General features: G+C 37.4%; 6 non-coding genes across 6 annotated transcripts; all 6 read left to right on the top strand.

Annotated features, from left to right (window-relative positions):
- The first annotated feature begins 939 nt into the window (after positions 1–939).
- Positions 940–1,021, top strand: TRNAS-GCU (transfer RNA serine (anticodon GCU)). Its single transcript has one exon. It is a non-coding gene; the product is annotated as a tRNA-Ser (tRNA).
- Positions 1,022–1,724: 703 nt separating this feature from the next.
- On the top strand, positions 1,725–1,806 carry TRNAS-GCU (transfer RNA serine (anticodon GCU)). Its single transcript has one exon. It is a non-coding gene; the product is annotated as a tRNA-Ser (tRNA).
- A 1,451-nt stretch (positions 1,807–3,257) lies between these two features.
- TRNAS-GCU (transfer RNA serine (anticodon GCU)) lies at positions 3,258–3,339 on the top strand. Its single transcript has one exon. It is a non-coding gene; the product is annotated as a tRNA-Ser (tRNA).
- Positions 3,340–3,998: 659 nt separating this feature from the next.
- On the top strand, positions 3,999–4,080 carry TRNAS-GCU (transfer RNA serine (anticodon GCU)). The gene has a single exon. It is a non-coding gene; the product is annotated as a tRNA-Ser (tRNA).
- Positions 4,081–6,630: 2,550 nt separating this feature from the next.
- TRNAS-GCU (transfer RNA serine (anticodon GCU)) lies at positions 6,631–6,712 on the top strand. The gene has a single exon. It is a non-coding gene; the product is annotated as a tRNA-Ser (tRNA).
- Positions 6,713–8,181: 1,469 nt separating this feature from the next.
- Positions 8,182–8,263, top strand: TRNAS-GCU (transfer RNA serine (anticodon GCU)). The gene has a single exon. It is a non-coding gene; the product is annotated as a tRNA-Ser (tRNA).
- The last annotated feature ends 12,019 nt before the right edge of the window (positions 8,264–20,282 follow it).

Raw genomic sequence — 20,282 nt, 5'->3', positions numbered from 1 at the left:
CCATGTTGGATCTGTCATGACCAAATTTTAGAGAAATGAAAAGATAAATTTTGCACACTTTAAAAGACATACAACACCTTTGTCACAAATTTGAAGTTATTTACAAACAGAAAAAAGGGCATGGGATACAAAAGAATTCAAAACAAACCCAAAAAGTTATACAACTAATTGATGTCCTAGGTCGAATACAACTAACATACATACCGGGTCGACACCCCTCTGTGATAGTAGAGCTCCCGAACATCTCCCCACCTTAACCAGTAACTGAACAAGGAAAGGAGAAAGGTTCATATTTTTTTGTACTAGCCAAAGGCCACCGCTAAAAGATATTGTCCTCGTTGGCCCGTTACCTCACGAGGTATTCACGCCCTTATTATAAGAGATACTTTGTTACCCTCTCAAACCCATGTTGGATCTGTCAAGACCCAATTGTAATTTTAGAGGTTTCGAGATATCGAACTGCGAAAAGATAGATAAATTTGGAAACTTTAAAAGATATACAACACCTTTGTCATAAATTTCAAGTTCTTTACAAACTGAAAAAGGGCATGGGATACAAAAGAATTCAAAACAAACCCAAAAAATTATACAACTAATTGATGTCCTAGGTCGAATACAACTAACATACACACCGTGTCGACACCCCTCTTTGATAGTAGAGATCCCGAACATCTCCCCACCTTAACCAGTAACTGAACAAGGAAAGGAGAAAGGTGTAAGTATAAAAATCTACTTAGTAACCAACCTACTTGTAGGCTGTCGTCGCTTCATTCTTCTACTAGGTTTCCGCGACTTTCCTTTGGTCTATAAGAAGTTCGGGCATACCCTTTACTGTGCTCTAACCATTGTTTAGGTCTCGAAGTTCTAACTGATTCCTCATTAAACATCTACCTTTGTTGCCCGTAGTGCCTCTTCGAGATTTGTTCCTAACACAAAAAAGTCGCTTTGGCCGAGTGGTTAAGGCGTGTGCCTGCTAAGTACATGGGGTTTCCCCGCGAGAGTTCGAATCTCTCAGGCGACGTAAGGTTCATATTTTTTTGTACTAGCCAAAGGCCACCGCTAAAAGATATTGTCCTCGTTGGCCCGTTACCTCACGAGGTATTCACGCCCTTATTATAAGAGATGCTTTGTTACCCTCTCAAACCCATGTTGGATCTTTCAAGACCCAATTGTAATTTTAGAGGTTTCGAGATATCGGGTCTTTCAAGACCCAATTGTAATTTTAGAGGTTTCGAGATATCGAACTGCTAAAAGATAGATAAATTTGGAAACTTTAAAAGATATACAACACCTTTTTCATAAATTTCAAGTTCTTTACAAACTGAAAAAGGGCATGGGATACAAAAGAATTCAAAACAAACCCAAAAAATTATACAACTAATTGATGTCCTAGGTCGAATACAACTAACATACACACCGTGTCGACACCCCTCTGTGATAGTAGAGATCCCGAACATCTCCCCACCTTAACCAGTAACTGAACAAGGAAAGGAGAAAGGTGTAAGTATAAAAATCTACTTAGTAACCAACCTACTTGTAGGCTGTCGTCGCTTCATTCTTCTACTAGGTTTCCGCGACTTTCCTTTGGTCTATAAGAAGTTCGGGCATACCCTTTACTGTGCTCTAACAATTGTTTTGGTCTCGAAGTTCTAACTGATTCCTCATTAAACATCTACCTTTGTTGCCCGTAGTGCATCTTCGAGATTTGTTCCTAACACAAAAAAGTCGCTTTGGCCGAGTGGTTAAGGCGTGTGCCTGCTAAGTACATGGGGTTTCCCCGCGAGAGTTCGAATCTCTCAGGCGACGTAAGGTTCATGTTTTTTAGTACTAGCCAAAGGCCACCGCTAAAAGATATTGTCCTCGTTGGCCCGTTACCTCACGAGGTTTTCACGCCCTTATTATAAGAGATGCTTTGTTACCCTCTCAAACCCATGTTGGATCTGTCAAGACCCAATTGTAATTTTAGAGGTCAAGACCCAATTGTAATTTTAGAGGTCAAGACCCAATTGTAATTTTAGAGGATTCGAGATATCGAACTGCAAAAAGATAGATAAATTTGGAAACTTTAAAAGATATACAACACCTTTGTCATAAATTTCAAGTTCTTTACAAACTGAAAAAGGGCATGGGATACAAATGAATTCAAAACAAACCCAAAAAATTATACAACTAATTGATGTCCTAGGTCGAATACGACTAACATACACACCGGGTCGACACCCCTCTATGATAGTAGATCTCCCGAACATCTCCCCACCTTAACCAGTAACTGAACAAGGAAAGGAGAAAGGTGTAAGTATAAAAATCTACTTAGTAACCAACCTACTTGTAGGCTGTCGTCGCTTCATTCTTCTACTAGGTTTCCGCGACTTTCCTTTGGTCTATAAGAAGTTCGGGCATACCCTTTACTATGCTCTAACAATTGTTTAGGTCTCGAAGTTCTAACTGATTCCTCATTAAATATCTACCTTTGTTGCCCGTAGTGCCTCTTCGAGATTTATTCCTAACACAAAAAAGTCGCTTTGGCCGAGTGGTTAAGGCGTGTGGCTTCTAAGTACATGGGGTCTGCCCGGGAGAGTTCGAATCCAAAAGGCGACGTTAAGGTTCATGTTTTTTTGTACTAGCCAAAGGCCACCGCTAAAAGATATTGTCCTCGTTGGCCCGTTACCTCACGAGGTATTCACGCCCTTATTATAAGAGATGCTTTGTTACCCTCTCAAACCCATGTTGGATCTGTCAAGACCCAATTGTAATTTTAGAGGTTTCGAGATATCGAACTGCGAAAAGATAGATAAATTTGGAAACTTTAAAAGATATACAACACCTTTTTCATAAATTTCAAGTTCTTTACAAACTGAAAAAGGGCATGGGATACAAAAGAATTCAAAACAAACCCAAAAAATTATACAACTAATTGTTGTCCTAGGTCGAATACAACTAACATACACACCGTGTCGACACCCCTCTGTGATAGTAGAGATCCCGAACATCTCCCCACCTTAACCAGTAACTGAACAAGGAAAGGAGAAAGGTGTAAGTATAAAAATCTACTTTGTAACCAACCTACTTGTAGGCTGTCGTCGCTTCATTCTTCTACTAGGTTTCCGCGACTTTCCTTTGGTCTATAAGAACTTCGGGCATACCCTTTACTGTGCTCTAACAATTGTTTTGGTCTCGAAGTTCTAACTGATTCCTCATTAAACATCTACCTTTGTTGCCCGTAGTGCCTCTTCGAGATTTGTTCCTAACACAAAAAAGTCGCTTTGGCCGAGTGGTTAAGGCGTGTGCCTGCTAAGTACATGGGTTTTCCCCGCGAGAGTTCGAATCTCTCAGGCGACGTTACGGTTCATGTTTTTTTGTACTAGCCAAAGGCCACCGCTAAAAGATATTGTCCTCGTTGGCCCGTTACCTCACGAGGTATTCACGCCCTTATTATAAGAGATGCTTTGTTACCCTCTCAAACCCATGTTGGATCTGTCAAGACCCAATTGTAATTTTAGAGGTTTCGAGATATCGAACTGCGAAAAGATAGATAAATTTGGAAACTTTAAAAGATATACAACACCTTTGTCATAAATTTCAAGTTCTTTACAAACTGAAAAAGGGCATGGGATACAAAAGAATTCAAAACAAACCCAAAAAATTATACAACTAATTGATGTCCTAGGTCGAATACGACTAACATACACACCGGGTCGACACCCCTCTGTGATAGTAGATCTCCCGAACATCTCCCCATCTTAACCAGTAACTAAACAAGGAAAGGAGAAAGGTGTAAGTATAAAAATCTACTTAGTAACCAACCTACTTGTAGGCTGTCGTCGCTTCATTCTTCTACTAGGTTTCCGCGACTTTCCTTTGGTCTATAAGAAGTTCGGGCATACCCTTTACTCTTCTCTAACAATTGTTTAGGTCTCAAAGTTCTAACTGATTCCTCATTAAACATCTACCTTTGTTGCCCGTAGTGCCTCTTCGAGATTTGTTCCTAACACAAAAAAGTCGCTTTGGCCGAGTGGTTAAGGCGTGTGCCTGCTAAGTACATGGGGTTTCCCTGCGAGAGTTCGAATCTCTCAGGTGACGTAAGGTTCATATTTTTTTGTACTAGCCAAAGGCCACTGCTAAAAGGTATTGTCCTCGTTGGCCCGTTACCTCACGAGGTATTCACGCCCTTATTATAAGAGATGCTTTGTTACCCTCTCAAACCCATGTTGGATCTGTCAAGACCCAATTGTAATTTTAGAGGTTTCGAGATATCGAACTGCGAAAAGATAGATAAATTTGGAAACTTTAAAAGATATACAACACCTTTGTCATAAATTTCAAGTTCTTTACAAATTGAAAAAGGGCATGGGATACAAAAGAATTCAAAACAAACCAAAAAAATTATACAACTAATTGATGTCCTAGGTCGAATACAACTAACATACACACCGGGTCGACACCCCTCTGTGATAGTAGAGATCCCGAACATCTCCCCACCTTAACTAGTAACTGAACAAGGAAAGGAGAAAGGTGTAAGTATAAAAATCTACTTAGTAATCAACCAACTTGTAGGCCCGTTACCTCACGAGGTATTCACGCCCTTATTATAAGAGATGCTTTGTTACCCTCTCAAACCCATGTTGGATCTGTCAAGACCCAATTGTAATTTTAGAGGTTTCGAGATATCGAACTGCGAAAAGATAGATAAATTTGGAAACTTTAAAAGATATACAACACCTTTGTCATAAATTTCAAGTTCTTTACAAATTGAAAAAGGGCATGGGATACAAAAGAATTCAGAACAAACCCAAAAAATTATACAACTAATTGATGTCCTAGGTCGAATACAACTAACATACACACCGGGTCGACACCCCTCTGTGATAGTAGAGATCCCGAACATCTCCCCACCTTAACTAGTAACTGAACAAGGAAAGGAGAAAGGTGTAAGTATAAAAATCTACTTAGTAATCAACCAACTTGTAGGCTGTCGTCGCTTCATTCTTCTACTAGGTTTCCGCGACTTTCCTTTGGTCTATAAGAAGTTCGGGCATACCCTTTACTGTGCTCTAACAATTGTTTTGGTCTCGAAGTTCTAACTGATTCCTCATTAAACATCTACCTTTGTTGCCCGTAGTGCCTCTTCGAGATTTGTTCCTAACACAAAAAAGTCTCTTTTGCCGAGTGGTTAAGGCGTGTGCCTGCTATGTACATGGGGTTTCCCCGCGAGAGTTCGAATCTCTCAGGCGACGTACGGTTCATGTTTTTTTGTACTAGCCAAAGGCCACCGCTAAAAGATATTGTCCTCGTTGGCCCGTTACCTCACGAGGTATTCACGCCCTTATTATAAGAGATGCTTTGTTACCCTCTCAAACCCATGTTGGATCTGTCAAGACCCAATTGTAATTTTAGAGGTTTCGAGATATCGAACTGCGAAAAGATTGATAAATTTGGAAACTTTAAAAGATATACAACACTTTGTCATAAATTTCAAGTTCTTTACAAACTGAAAAAGGGCATGGGATACAAAAGAATTCAAAACAAACCCAAAAAATTATACAACTAATTGATGTCCTAGGTCGAATACAACTAACATACACACCGGGTCGACACCCCTCTGTGATAGTAGATCTTCCGAACATCTCCCCACCTTAACCAGTAACTGAACAAGGAAAGGAGAAAGGTGTAAGTATAAAAATCTACTTAGTAACCAACCTACTTGTAGGCTGCCGTCGTTTCATTCTTCTACTAGGCTTCCGCGACTTTCCTTTGGTCTATAAGAAGTTCCGGCTTACCCTTTACTGTGCTCTAACAATTGTGTAGGTCTCGAAGTTATAACTGATTCCTCATTAAACATCTACCTTTGTTGTCCGTAGTGCCTCTTCGAGATTTGTTCCTAAAATAAAAAAGTCACTTTTTCCGAGTGGTTAAGGCGTGTGCCTGCTAAGTACATGGGGTTTCCCCGCGAGAGTTCCAATCTCTCAGGCGACGTAAAGTTCATTTTTTTTGTACTAGCCAAAGGCCACCGCTAAAAGATATTGTCCTCGTTGGCCCGTTACCTCACAAGCTATTCACACCCTTATTATAAGAGATGCTTTGTTACCCTTTCAAACCCATGTTGGATCTGTCAAGACCCAATTTTAATTTTAGATGTTTCGAGATATCGAAATGCGAAAAGAAAGATAAATTTGGAAACATTAAAAGACATACAACACCTTTGTCATAAATTTCAAGTTCTTTACAAACTGAAAAAGGGCATGGGATACAAAAGAATTCAAAACAAACCCAAAAAATTATATAACTAATTGATGTCCTAGGTCGAATACAACTAACATACACACCGGGTCGACACCCCTCTGTGATAGTAGATCTCCCGAACATCTCCTCACCTTAACCAGTAACTGAACAAGGAAAGGAGAAAGGTGTAAGTATAAAAATCTACTTAGTAACCAACCTACTTGTAGGATGCCGTCGCTTCATTCTTCTACTACGTTTCCGCGACTTTCCTTAGGTCTATAAGAAGTTCCGGCTTACCCTTTACTGTGCTCTAACAATTGTGGAGGTCTCGAAGTTCTTACGGATTCCTCATTAAACATCTACCTTTGTTGTCCGTAGTGCCTCTTCGAGATTTGTTCGTAAAACACAAAAGTCGCTTTGGCCGAGTGGTTAAGGCGTGTGCCTGCTAAGTACATGGGGTTTCCCCGCGAGAGTTCGAATCTCTCAGGCGACGTAAAGTTCATCTTCTTTTGTACTAGCCAAAGGCCACCGCTAAAATATATTGTCCTCATTGTCCCGTTACCTGACTAGGCATTCACGACCTTATTATAAGAAATGCTTCGTTACCGCTAAAATATATTGTCCTCGTTGGCCCGTTACCTGACTAGGCATTCACGACCTTATTATAAGAAATGCTTCGTTACCCTCTCCAACCCTACGACGGTAAATTTTGCACACTTTAAAAGACATACAACACCTTTGTCATAAATTTCAAGTAAATTTTGCACACTTTAAAAGACATACAACACCTTTGTCATAAATTTCAAGTTCTTTACAAACGGAAAAAGGGCATGGGATACAAAGAGAATTCAAAATCAACTTAAAAAATTTAACAACTAATTGGTGTCCCAGGTCGAATACATCTAACATACACACCGTGTCGATAACGTTTTGTTATAGTAGAGCTCCAGAGCATCACCCCACCTTGACCAATAACTGAACAAGGAAAGGAGAAAGGTGTAAGGATAAAAATCTACTAAGTAACGAACCTACTCTTAGGCTGCAGTCACTAAATTCTTCTACTAGGTTTTCGCAAATTTCCGTTGGTCTATAAGAAGTTCGGGTTTACCGTTTACTGTGCTATAACAATTGTGTAAGTCTCGATGTTCTAACTGATTCCTCATTAAACATCTACCTTTGTTGTCCGTAGTGCCTCTTCAAGATTTGTTCCTAAAATAAAAAAGTCGCTTTGGCCGAGTGGTTAAGGCATGTGCCTGCTAAGTACATGGGGTTTTCCCACGAGAATTTGAATCTCTCAGGCGACGTAAAGTTCATATTTTTTTTGTACTAGCCAAGGCCACCGCTAAAAGATATTGTCCTCGTTGGCTCGTTACCTCACGAGGTATTCACGCCCATATTATAAGAAATGCTTCGTTACCCTCTCCAACCCATGTTGGATCTGTCATGACCCAATTTTAATTTTAGAAATTTCGAGATATCGAACTGCGACGAAAAGATAAATTTTGCACACTTTAAAAGACATACAACACCTTTGTCATAAATTTCAAGTTCTTTACAAACGGAAAAAGGGCATGGGATACAAAAGAATTCAAAATCAACCCAAAAAATTATACAACTAATTGATGTCCTAGGTCGAATACAACTAACATACACACCAGGTCGATACCCCTCTGTGATAGTAGAGCTACCGAACATCTCCCCACCTTGACCAGTAACTAAACAAGGAAAGGAGAAAGGTGTAAGTATAAAAATCTACTTAGTAACCAACCTACTTGTAGGCTGTCGTCGCTTCATTCTTCTACAAGGCTTCCGCGACTTTCCTTTGGTCTATAAGAAGTTCGGGCTTACCCTTTACTGTGCTTTAACAATTGTGGAGGTCTCGATGTTCTTACTGATTCCTCATTAAACATCTACCTTTGTTGTCTGTAGTGCCTCTTCGAGATTTCTTTATAAAACAAAAAAGTTGCTTTGGCCGAGTGGTTAAGGCGTGTGCCTGCTAAGTACATGGGGTTTCCCCGTGAGAGTTCGAATCTCTCAGGCGACGTAAATTTCATAATTTTTTGTACTAGCCAAAGGCCACCGCTAATAGATATTGTCCTCGTTTGCCCGTTACCTCATGAGGCATTTACGCCCTTATTATAAGAAATGCTTTGTTACCCTCTCCAATCCATGTTAGTTTTGTCATGACCCAATTGTAATTTTAGAGGTTTCGAGATATCGAACTTCGACGAAAAGATAAATTGTGCACACTTTAAAAGACATAGAACACCTTTGTCATAAATGTCAAGTTCTTTACAAACGGAAAAAGGGCATGGGATACAAAGAGAATTCAAAATCAACCTAAAAAATTAAACAACTAATTGGTGTCCCAGGTCGAATACATCTAACATACACACCATGTCGACACCGTTTTGTGATAGTAGAGCTCCAGAGCATCACCCCACCTTGACCAGCAACTGAACAAAGAAAGGAGAAAGGTGTAAGTATAAAAATCTACTTAATAACCAAACTACTTGTTGGCTGCCGTCGCTTCATTCTTCTAGTAGGTTTCCACGACTTTCCTTTGGTCTATAAGAAGTTCGGGCTTACCCTTTACTGTGCTCTAACAATTGTGTAGGTCTCGAAATTCTAATTGATTCCTCATTAAACATCTACCTTTGTTGTCCGTAGTGCCTCTTCGAGATTTGTTCCTGAAACGAAAAAGTTGCTTTGGTCGAGTGGTTAAGGTGTGTGCCTGCTAAGTACATGGGGTTTCAATCCCACTTATGTTTCTCATTCTTAACATGGTATTAGAGCTTTCTCATTCTTAACAGAAAGCTAGAATGAAATTTATGGTTAAATATTAGTAAATGACCTTCCATTCCAATCAAAATTGTTAATAACATTAAGATGCCTACTATAGAGGAGGAATTTGATGAGTAGGATATGAAAAAAAATGTTCTTTTAATGGTAGTGCTATAAATTATCTTTATTGTGCACTAATTAATGATGAATTTAATAGAGTATCCATGTGTTCTTGAGCATATGAATTTGAAAAACTCTTGAAATAACTCATGAGGGAACAAATTTGGAAAACTTTGATCCATTATAGGTGTCATGGTCATGTTTGTCCAAGGCGTGTTGTTTATGGCTACATGTCGGATGTTCGCGTCATATTTGTTCAGGACATGTTGTCCATGGTTGCATGCCCATTACAAACCCCTTTTACATGCTTTCATCTTAGATAGACCTTTACTACTTCATGTTGTTCGCAAAAATCATTTCTACACACGCCAGGGCTAAAATGCCCCAAAATGTACTATAGAGAGATATGACTAGTCGTCACTTATTCTTACTCGAGTTATATGTTATCAAAGTTGTTGTCGTTGTCTAATCGCTTTTAGCTTATAACATTGCTTTCTTTCAAATTGTTTTTAATGTATTTCCTCGCTCATGTTTTCAAGAACATCTCTCAAACGTGACTCAAGACTCAAGCATACACCGACGTGTCCACGAAATCTGAAATTCTCACGGTTGACTTGTTCATTGGATTAGAACAAGTGTCGCACAATTGCTATAACGTTGTTGCAAGAGTGCGATTGTACAATAGACGTATCAATATTTACTGGGATGAATTTATGGTAAGTCGTTTCCATTGATCACGTCCATTAGAACTTCAAACCCGTTATATGATGTAATAGAAATTTGTATCGATTATGGATCACCTCTCATTTGACGCACATCGATCTCTTCTAATATCATCAAGGCCCATCCGATTATTTGTTTTTACTTAAATGGACTTCATCAAAGCTTGACTCAAACATTTATGTACTTCAACGGATGAAAAATTGCTATCACTAGATTTCAAAATAACAAGAAATTTATAAGTTGTACTATTAACTAGATATGGGAGAAAAATATTGTAAAAGCCAAAAATAAATAAACAAATAAAAATAATTATAATAAGGTAGTTAAAATAATAATAATAAATAAATAAAAACAACATTTCCCCACTTCTCTCCACTAACCTCTCATCCCTTCCCACAATTATCTCTCCTCAACCAATCCTGACGCCAGAAAGTAACAGCTACTGCAGAAAAACAATAATTGTCATATTTACTTGAAGAAAAAAAAAAAGATGAGAATGACCTTTACCTAGTTGAGATTCGCTTAAGATTTACGTGAAGATAGATCTGATCAATAAGGTATGTATTAAATCTTCATTTTCTTTTATCCTATTTTTTTTAAGAAATGACAACCAATTATAGTTAGATCTTTGTTGAATTATTACCATGATCCATCCTTTAGTTAGAAATTAAATGTCAAATCATTTATACAATTCTAGTCAATCATGTCATATTAGTAATATTAGATTAAATTTTTATCAGTAGCCAAATGAATAGATTAAAGATAGAATGACCAAAAAAACTTATGAATAGGAAACTGAGATAAGGAAATAGGGAGCGCTGAGATAAGGAAAGATTTGGAAATAGAGATCCACTGTAAATTTGGAATACATGAGAACAGAATTAAAAGGCAACAGATAAAAAAAAAGAGATTAGGGAATTAAATACCGAGGGTAAATACAGAGAACAATAAAGCTTAGAATAACTTAATTATATCTACTTCTTATACCATAGTAACCATGAAAAATGAGATTTTTAATAAAAATATAATTATAGATATATAACATTTCAAGACTTCTAACAATGGACCAATGTAAATTAGAGAAATAGTGTTGTAGAATTCAAACCCGAAACTAATGTCATGGGCTCATATAGGTTGACCCGGATTTCAAAGGACGGAATCGAACTTTAATTAAAGATATATTCGTGACAACGACTTAAGCTGGCCAGGTAAGTGACCTTACTATCGGCGTGGTTATATTTGATGTTGACACGTGCCCTGTGGTTCTGCACGTGTCATATACATTGATATGTGTGAATTGTCTGGGGATTCATATGCTTCCTATATGTTATGTTATGTTATATAATATGTGGATTGTATGATAATAATTATGGTACGATGTGCTCTAGGAGATATTTGAGATAGGATACGAGAAGGATGCCCAAAACGAAATGTAACGATAGGAGTAAGATACGTTCATGAAACGTTAGAGTTAGGTTACATACCGAAGTGCTATGGATAGGAGAGATTGATGAAAGAATACAGTTAGGTTATGGGTAGAAAGGGATAGGTTTGTGATAGACTGATAGAACGATAGCATTAGGGTACGTTCTTGTGACGATATGACTAAGGTACATCACGTAATGATATGTCTGTGATAGGTATAAGAACATTAAGGCTATGGTAAGTTAGAGAACGATATGACTATGAAGTGTTTACGTTATGACTTGTTTATGATATGATGCATTGTATGCTAGATTATTGTGCTTAAGTACGTAGTTATGTGAACGTGAATGTATGCTTTTAGTCTGATGTGATGTGTAATGCATGTAACGATGTGTGGTCTTTGAACGATTATGGCTTGTTTGTATGAATATTTAAATGTAATTGCATGAATTGTATGACATGAAATACGGTAAATTGCATGAAACATAACCCTGTTAGGAATATGCATGATATGTAAAGAAATGAGAATGAGAATGACATGTAAGCATGAAAACGTGACAGTGGGTTATGTTCATTAATGATAACTGTAGGACTAGTGGGACTTCATGCATATTGTCATGCTCATGCATTTGGGGGATACCCCTATCCCAGCACGAGGGTACGGACGCGTACATCCAATGGTAGGACAACGATCGTTATGCTTTGCATAGCGCTGCCGTGACGGTTCTAGTTTTAACGGATCCCGGTGGGCCCCAGAGCATGCCCACCGGCTAGGGACAGTGGCCCAGCGATGTGCGAACTAGCTGGTGAGCCCATACTCACACGTATGGGCTGCGTGTAGTGTATATGGTACACGTCCACGATTACCCGCTAGGATTACACCGTAGGGAAAACGAAACGAAACGAAATGAAAGATAGGTCCCATCATTTCATTGCATGTGATTGTTGCATTTAACCCCAATAGTGGGGTCACTTACTGAGTATTTCTTTAAATACTCAAGTCATGTGCTACTACATTTTTCAGGTTAAGGCAAGGCATTCCTGTACGGCTGACGACGACATCGCAACTAGAGATCATGGCACATGCATAGGATAGTAGTATTTATTTTCTTAGACTTAGGATAGAATATGATGTTTTAAACTTAAACGCTTATTTATTTTATTTCGGGTCTTTTGTTGTGTCGTTTTAAAGATGTTTTCGAAACACGCAAGTCCATGGCTGTGTTTTAAGATAAAGGTTATGTTTTATGGAATTTAAATGAAGTCTTCCGCATTCAATGTTTATGGTATGTATACAGTAGCGACCTTAAATTAAGTAGAAAATTTCGGGTCGTTACAAATATAGATAATAGCTTTAGTCTCTAATTTAGGTCATGTAAGATATGCTAGCCTTACAAAATCTATATATCTTGGAACTCTTAAATATCTCAAATTTGGCTTATGCTATTTCTATAACTAAAAATGTGCGATTTTTAATTTATGATAAGATTCAAAACCACTTTGTAGATTAAAATATGCACCTAATTCTAACAACATAACACTCTTTTACATGGTAAGATAAGTTGTATGCATGGTTATAACCATTACATGCAAGTCAATCATTCACCGTTAATTCAAAATTCAATTTTACCTTTCTAATTAGATCTTATTTATAATTAGATCTTATTTATGCTCTAATAAATAATATGTTTATGAAGTCCTTCTAGTGAAAGGGTGAAGTCCATTGTTCAAGTAATAAGATCAACGCTTAAGAAAACTACTCGCCTTGTATGTCTAGTCTCCAAATTGGTAGGTTTATTGAATGAGCCACTAAAGTCATTTTCCTCCATGCAAATCAAAAGACAAGTCCTTAGAGTTCATAACTCACTCAAAGTTAAAATCATATAATTATAGTGTGCAATATTAATTTTTTTAATTAAATGATTTATAAAGAAGGATTAATTTTTTTGTGATCAAGTCTTATATAAACTTATTGTATACGATACTTTCACTCATATGTCTCTACGTGAACAATTTGAATCAAACTATTGGTAATTTTTACAAATTAGGTAGAATCAATAGTGCTATCAAGATAAGACACCCAATCATATCTATATACTATAGACTATTTAGGTTATTGATATATTAGAACAATTTTATCTCATATTTCATTCACTTATTGTTCAAGATTATACTAATAACCTTGAATTTTTATTACGTTATTGCAAATAAATATAATCAAAACTATTATTAAATAATAAATGATTATTGAAATGTTATAAAGTACAAGCAAGAGCTAATAACTAAAGCAAAACGAATAGCGAGCAACTACTATCCCTTCCTATATAGTTTAGTTTCCTAATTGCCCAGGTCCGGTCACCTTCCCCATATCCCTTATGCTTAGGACTGGGGTCCATGGTGACCGAGAGAACCCTCCCTTTTCAAATGCTACAAAAGGTGTTAAATATTTGATTTCATGAGCTTGTGTCGATATGACTTTATCGGAGTATTGACTATAGTGACCTTTAGGTCTTTGAAAATTTTCATGAGCCCAATGAGAGTTCGAAAATGTTTGGGACGAAGCTGTTTGATTTTTCCTTCTTTCACGGAAAAGTGGCTTTGCTACTTCTCTTTCTCTCATTTTCTTCTTTGTTCTTTAAAGAAGGAAATATTTTTTTGATGAAAAGAGAATTTCACTTAAAAGAGTACCATTATTGCTGGTTCATTATTCTTTCATTTTCCTTAAATAAAATAAAATAAAATAAAAAATTTCACGTGAGGTTGGACCTATTTTGAGGTTAACCATAAGGAAATCAGCACACATGAATGAGTTAAATTCAATCGGAATCGACTACAACTTTCTTCTCTAATTATGGGCGCAATACTCTCTAGATTAACATATTTAAATTTCAGAACCTAACTTCTAATATTTCTCGTGGATCTGAAGGAAATTCGAGAATAAAAATTCAAGAACTTACCTTCGAATCTTCCTCGTTTCTCGATGGTTTTGTGTGATTCAAGAGTTCAAAGGTACTTCTCTTTGAGATTTTGTGAAGAAGAAAGCTCAGTTGGAATCGGACTCCTCGTGGCCAAAACGATGGTTACTTTGGTCTCTCTCTAGAACTTTATCTCCTCTCTCTACTTTCTTTTCTTTTCCTTTCCCTTCTTTTCTCTTCTTTTCTTTATCTTTCACTGACCTCATTTTTTACGTGTCTTTTATTAACATGCAATTGATTAGCTAGAAATTTAAAACGAGAAAAGAAAATGACCTAGACGTAAATGCCACAAATCAGATGATTGAGATATCTTAATGACTTGAAGATTTGATTGGAGATGAAGAAATATGATAGAGACTTCCAAATTGTTTACTTGAGCCAATCATCTTCACTGTAACCAAGTGTTGCATAACACAAGAATCAGGATAGAAGGTGACACAACATTTTAAGTCATTGGTAAGTTTGCTGATTGACAACAGGTTTAAATTGAATGAAGACACACATAAAATATTGTTTAACTTAAGGCCAGAACTAAAGAAAACATGACACATGTGTTGTCCCTCATTAGACAAGTTTATTGTAGAAATGATTGCAGTATTTGGTTCATTCATAACAGAAGCTTTGGATATTATATGATTCGTAGCTCCACTATCGAGAATCCATGAATTAGAACTAGAAGAGTTAATGGATAATGTAGATACTGGGAATAATCCATGAATTAGATCTGTCACGACCCAATTTTTGAGGTTTCGAGAAATCAAACCGCGATGAAAAGATGAATTTTGAAAAGACATACAACACCTGTCTGAAATTCCAAGTTATTTACAAATAGAAAAGGGCATGGGATACAAAGGAATTCAAAATCAACTCCAAAAAGAATAGAACTAATTGATGTCCCACGTCGAATACAACTAACAGACATTTCGGGTCGACACCCCTGTGTGTATCCCTAGTGTATCTTCAAGACTCATTCATAAAACCAAAAAGTCACTTTGATTGAGTGGTTATAGTGATCGCGACAGAGATTGTTCCATCTATAAATGTCTAAAGGTGGATTTGTTGCTGCTCATATAAACGAATTCAATATGATTGTAAGTCAACTGAGTTTAGTGTAAATTAATTTTGAAGATGAAATTAAGGCACTGATTTTGATGTCATGTTTACCCGAGTCGTGGGATATTGTTGTTGCCGCGATCAGTAGTTTCCGAGGATTGAGAAGCTAAAGTCGTTGAAATCCAAGATGTAGCAATCAGCGAAAGTATTTACAAACGAGAAATTAGGGATTCATCTAGTGGTGCTCTCAGTGTTGACCAAAGGGGAAGAAGTAAATTGAAGGACCCAAACAAAGATCGATAAAAATCAAACAACCATGAAAATTTTTCAAACAGACCAAACATAACGTGTTCGAATTGTGGACAAAAATGTTACTTTTGGACAGATTGTACAAGACAAAAAAGAAAGCAGAATCACAAATTAGAAGATGATGATGATTCTATAAATTCAGCATAAGACATTGGAGATTTCCTAATCCTCAGCGTGGACAGTCCGACTGAATCCTGAATTTTGGATTCAGGTGCATCTTTTCATTCATCTCCAAATAAAGAGCCGTTTCCAAATAGCCAAGATTTGGAGATTGAAGGAAAAGGGGATGTCTTCCTAAAAACTCTGGCAGGAAATCACTGGACATTAAAGAAGGTCAGATACATTCTTAGTCTCAATAAGAACCTGGTCTCTATTGGTTAGTTGGACAACACAGGTTATGCAACAGAGTTTGGGAAGAGTTCGTGGAAGATTGTGAAGGGTGTTATGGTGGTAGCGCGTGACACAAAATCTGAAACCTTATACACCACTGCAGGGTGTATGAACATGGTTATTGTTGCTGAGAGTGCTTCAAATTCAAGTCTATGACACAATAGACTTGGACATATGAACGTCAAAGGAATAAAGATGTTGGCTGGGAAAGAAGTTTTGGAAGGTCTGAAATCTGTTGATATAAGTCCTTGTAGAACTGCATTTTGAGCAAACAGAAATGAGATAACTTCACAACGACTGCGAGAGAATTGAAGAAAGTGCGGTTGGAAATGGTCCATACAGACGTTTGGGGACCATCTCCAGTTCTATCACTTGGTGCATCAAAGTTTTATGTCACATTCATTGATGATTGAATAGGAAGGTGTGGATTTATTTCTTGAAACGCAAGTCAGATGTGTTTGTCACCTTCAAGAAGTGGAAAGTTAAAGTTGAAAATCAGACTGACTTGAAGATCAAATGCCTGAGGTCTAGCAATGGAGGAGAGTACGACAAGTTAGAATTCGAATTATGCTGTGCAGCTGAGGAAATTTGATTAATGAAGATAATTTTCAGTAAACCAAGACAAAATGATGTTGCTGAAAGAATGAACAGAACATTGAATGAGTGGGCAAAGAGTATGAGGATTCATTATGGATTTCCAAAGACATTCTGGGCTAATGCTATAAGTACAGCAGTATACTTGATCAATAGAGGGCCGTTAGTACCCTTTGAGTTCAAGTTGCCAGAAGAAGTATGGACAGGAAAAGAACTCAAGTACTCTCACTTGAGAACTTTTGGTTGTACTGCGTATGGTCATGTTGATCTAGAGAAGAGTGACAAGCTTGACGCTCAGCCTGTGAAGTGTTATTTTGGGATGACAAGAACCAAAAAGTCCTGAGATACTATGACGTGACTTTTGATGAAAATGTCATATACAAGGACAAAGAGAAGAAATGTTTCAAGACAACAAAGCAAGTGGGATTAAGGTTGAGTTGCTGAAAGATTCACCTAGTGATATTGTAGAAAATACTCAAGAAACTCCTCAGAGCAAGTGACACCTGAGCAGGTGTTGAAAAGATCATCTAGAGCTATCAGAGTACTAGATAGGTATGTCCCTTCATTACACTATATGTAGCTGACTGATGAAGGGGAATCAGAGCCCTTTGATGAGGCCCTACAGTTGGAGGATACAACCAAATGGGAGCAAGCCATGGATGATAGGATGTCTAAGCTTCAGAAATGCATTGGTCACCATCTATTGAGGCTGAGTACGTGACAATAGCTGAACCTGGAAAGGAGACTATCTAGAAGAATTGGACAAGAAGCAGCACGAGAAGATTCTTTATACAGATAGTTAGTGTGTCATATAGTTGGTGAAGAACCCGATCTATCATTTAAAAACAAAACACAGAAGGCGATACCATTTCACTCGCAGGTTAGTGGAAGATGGTGATGTGTTTGGTAGAGATAGAGGGTGCAAAGAATCCAGCAAACATGTTGACAAAATGTGTTGATGTTGGAACGGTTGGGCAAAGCCTCAATGGTATGGTGCAAGGAAGATTTAGAATGAAATTGTTGGTTGGCTGAATGAGTCTATGAGAGATTATTAGGATAGGAAGCTTAATGCCTATTTATAGTAAAAGATCGGGTAGATATATAAAATAGATATTTCGTAAAGATTCCTAAAAATATATTTGGTCGATTATATTAGGAAGTTAAATCTATTAGAGCTATTTTTAGTAAACTGAAACCATGTATATATATATACTATTCCTTTGTGTTCATCTTGATCAAGTGTGTGCATCGTTGTGCGATCCTAACAACTAATAGCAAAGCTACGCAAAATTTACCAGTGAAGATAGAAAGTTCAAAAATTGTAATTGAGAAGTTCGATGGATCCGATTTCGATTTCTGAAAAATGCATATTGAAGTTATCTGTACCAGAAAGATTTTCACGAATCCCTGTTGGGGGTGAAGCCGAATACCATGACCACGAAGCAGTGGAAGCTCATGGATCGTCATGCATTAGGGTTGATCTGGTTGACGCTATCCACAAATGTGACATTCAACATCTTCAAGGAGAAGACAACGTCAAATCTGTTGAAGGCGCTGTCGAATATGTTCGAGAAACCGTCGACTATGAACAATGTGTATTTGAACGAAGAGAGACTGTGGCACGTACATAGGGTAGACTCATATTTAAATTCCTAGTCTTAGGTTAGAATAAGTTGTCAAAGATAGATGATTAATGAGGAATCAATAAGAATTTCGGGACATACAGGGCAGCTTAGAGCGCAGTAAAGTGTAAGCCCGAACTTCCTATAGACCAAAGGAAAGTAGTGGAAACCTAGTAGAAAAAGGAAGCGATGAGAGCCTACAAGTAGGTTGGTTACTATGTATATTTTTATACTTGCCTCTTTCTCCTTTTCTAGTTCAGGTACTGGTCAAGGTGGGGAGATGCTCGGAAGCTCTACTATCACAGAGGGGTGTCGAACCGAAGTGTATGTTAGTTGTATCCGATCTGGGACATCAATTAGTTGTATAATTTTTTAATTCTTTTGTATCCTATGCATTTTTTCGGTTGGTAAATAACTTGAAATTTCTAACAAAGATGTTGTATGTCTTTTAAAGTTTGCAAAATTTATCTTCTCATTGCAGTTCAATTTCTTGAAACCTCTAAAATTGGGTCTGGGTCATGATAGATCCAACATCGGTTGGAGAGCCAATAAAGAATTCCTTATAATAAGGGTAGGATACTCTATGAGATCGTGAGGTAATGGGCCAAAGCGGAGCAGGCACATGCCTTAACCACTCGGCCAAAGCGACTCTTATATGTCTTTTTGACATAGGTGTTATATGTCTTTTAAACTTTGGCCAAATTTATCCTTTTTATGTATGAAAAGAAAATCGAATAGCTTTGCTGAGCGGCTACTACTTTCTTTCTAGTAGGAGTTAAGTTTTAGGAGTCTTTTATTATTATTATTATTATTTATTATTTTTTTTTTTATACAACCACATAGCTCCAATTGGTGCTCTCTCCGGGTCTTGACAACTCTTGTGAAGTTACCTACCTTAGGTATTATGCAATCTCATGGAGCGTCAATCTGGTGTCCGATTGACACCAAATTTTGCAAGCTTCTATATAGACTTCACTCCAAAGTCGCATGCACAAATTTCTTTAGGAAATCCGACTTTTAAGATCGACTTTCAAAGTTAAGGTTGAGGGTCCTACCAGGCCTTTATCTAGCCTATCTTTGTCCCTCATATCGACATCGTTGCCTCTGTCTTGCTTATGCCCCAACTTGGCTTCAACGCACATCTGTTCAATGTGCACCTCCTCTTATTGAGTGATACGTGTCCTCTGTTAGGCTTGATGCGCCTCCCTTCACGTGATAAATGTCAATCTACTATTCTTTTTCTCTAATCAGTTTTTTATTTTCCTCACAATTTTAGATTTTTTTCTATTTTCTTTGGATTTTTATATCTTCTTATACATCACTAGAACCTACTTAATTCCTTTACTAAAATTCTAGTAGAAATAAACTGATTCAAAACTACTTAGATTACACGATATTAATGTTTCATTCAATTCATCCAATCTGGCTAGTAGGCGTTTCAACAGTGCAGATGTCACTAAATTTCCTTAATTGGTTGTAGCCGAGTAGAAGTCGAGGGAAGTTGCATGTTGGAGGATGATTTGACTTAGTAGAGGTGTGAGTTGCGACTAAAAGTTGCTTAACCGGTCGAATGAATAGAGCCACTGTAATGCTCCTAATTTTCTTGTCTAATTAGAGACGTCACCACATGCATGTCTTTAGTAACATATGTGAAAATTTAAAATAAAATATTTTTAAACAAAGTCATGGACTTACACATTTAATTTAAAAATGTAGAATAATAATAACTTAATATTTGAATACGAAAATGAAAAGCCACCTATCAACTACTAAATGAAAAGTCAATGCATACTACTACCCTATCTTGACTTCTATGGTCATTTCAGCATTCACTGTCATCCGTGCAGAGACGTTTTACCTTTACCTGAAAATAAGGGTAGTAGATGACTTAATACTCAGTAAGTCATCCCACTATTAGGGTTAGTAATGCAATTACAAGCATATAATGATGAGACTTATCCTTTAGAGCTCTTTCCAATTTCGGGAAGGGTTTGATGTGTGGTATTTTCCCACACACATAGACCCACTAGGCAGGCTCGTATACGCACTCCCTGGGTTTTTCTTGGTC

This window comes from Cucurbita pepo, chromosome 16 (assembly GCF_057944985.1).
Source record: "Cucurbita pepo subsp. pepo isolate OVF chromosome 16, ASM5794498v1, whole genome shotgun sequence".
NCBI classification, from domain to species: Eukaryota; Viridiplantae; Streptophyta; class Magnoliopsida; order Cucurbitales; family Cucurbitaceae; genus Cucurbita; species Cucurbita pepo.
Note: the sequence above shows the minus strand (reverse complement) of the source record. Positions and strands in the feature narration are given on the sequence as shown.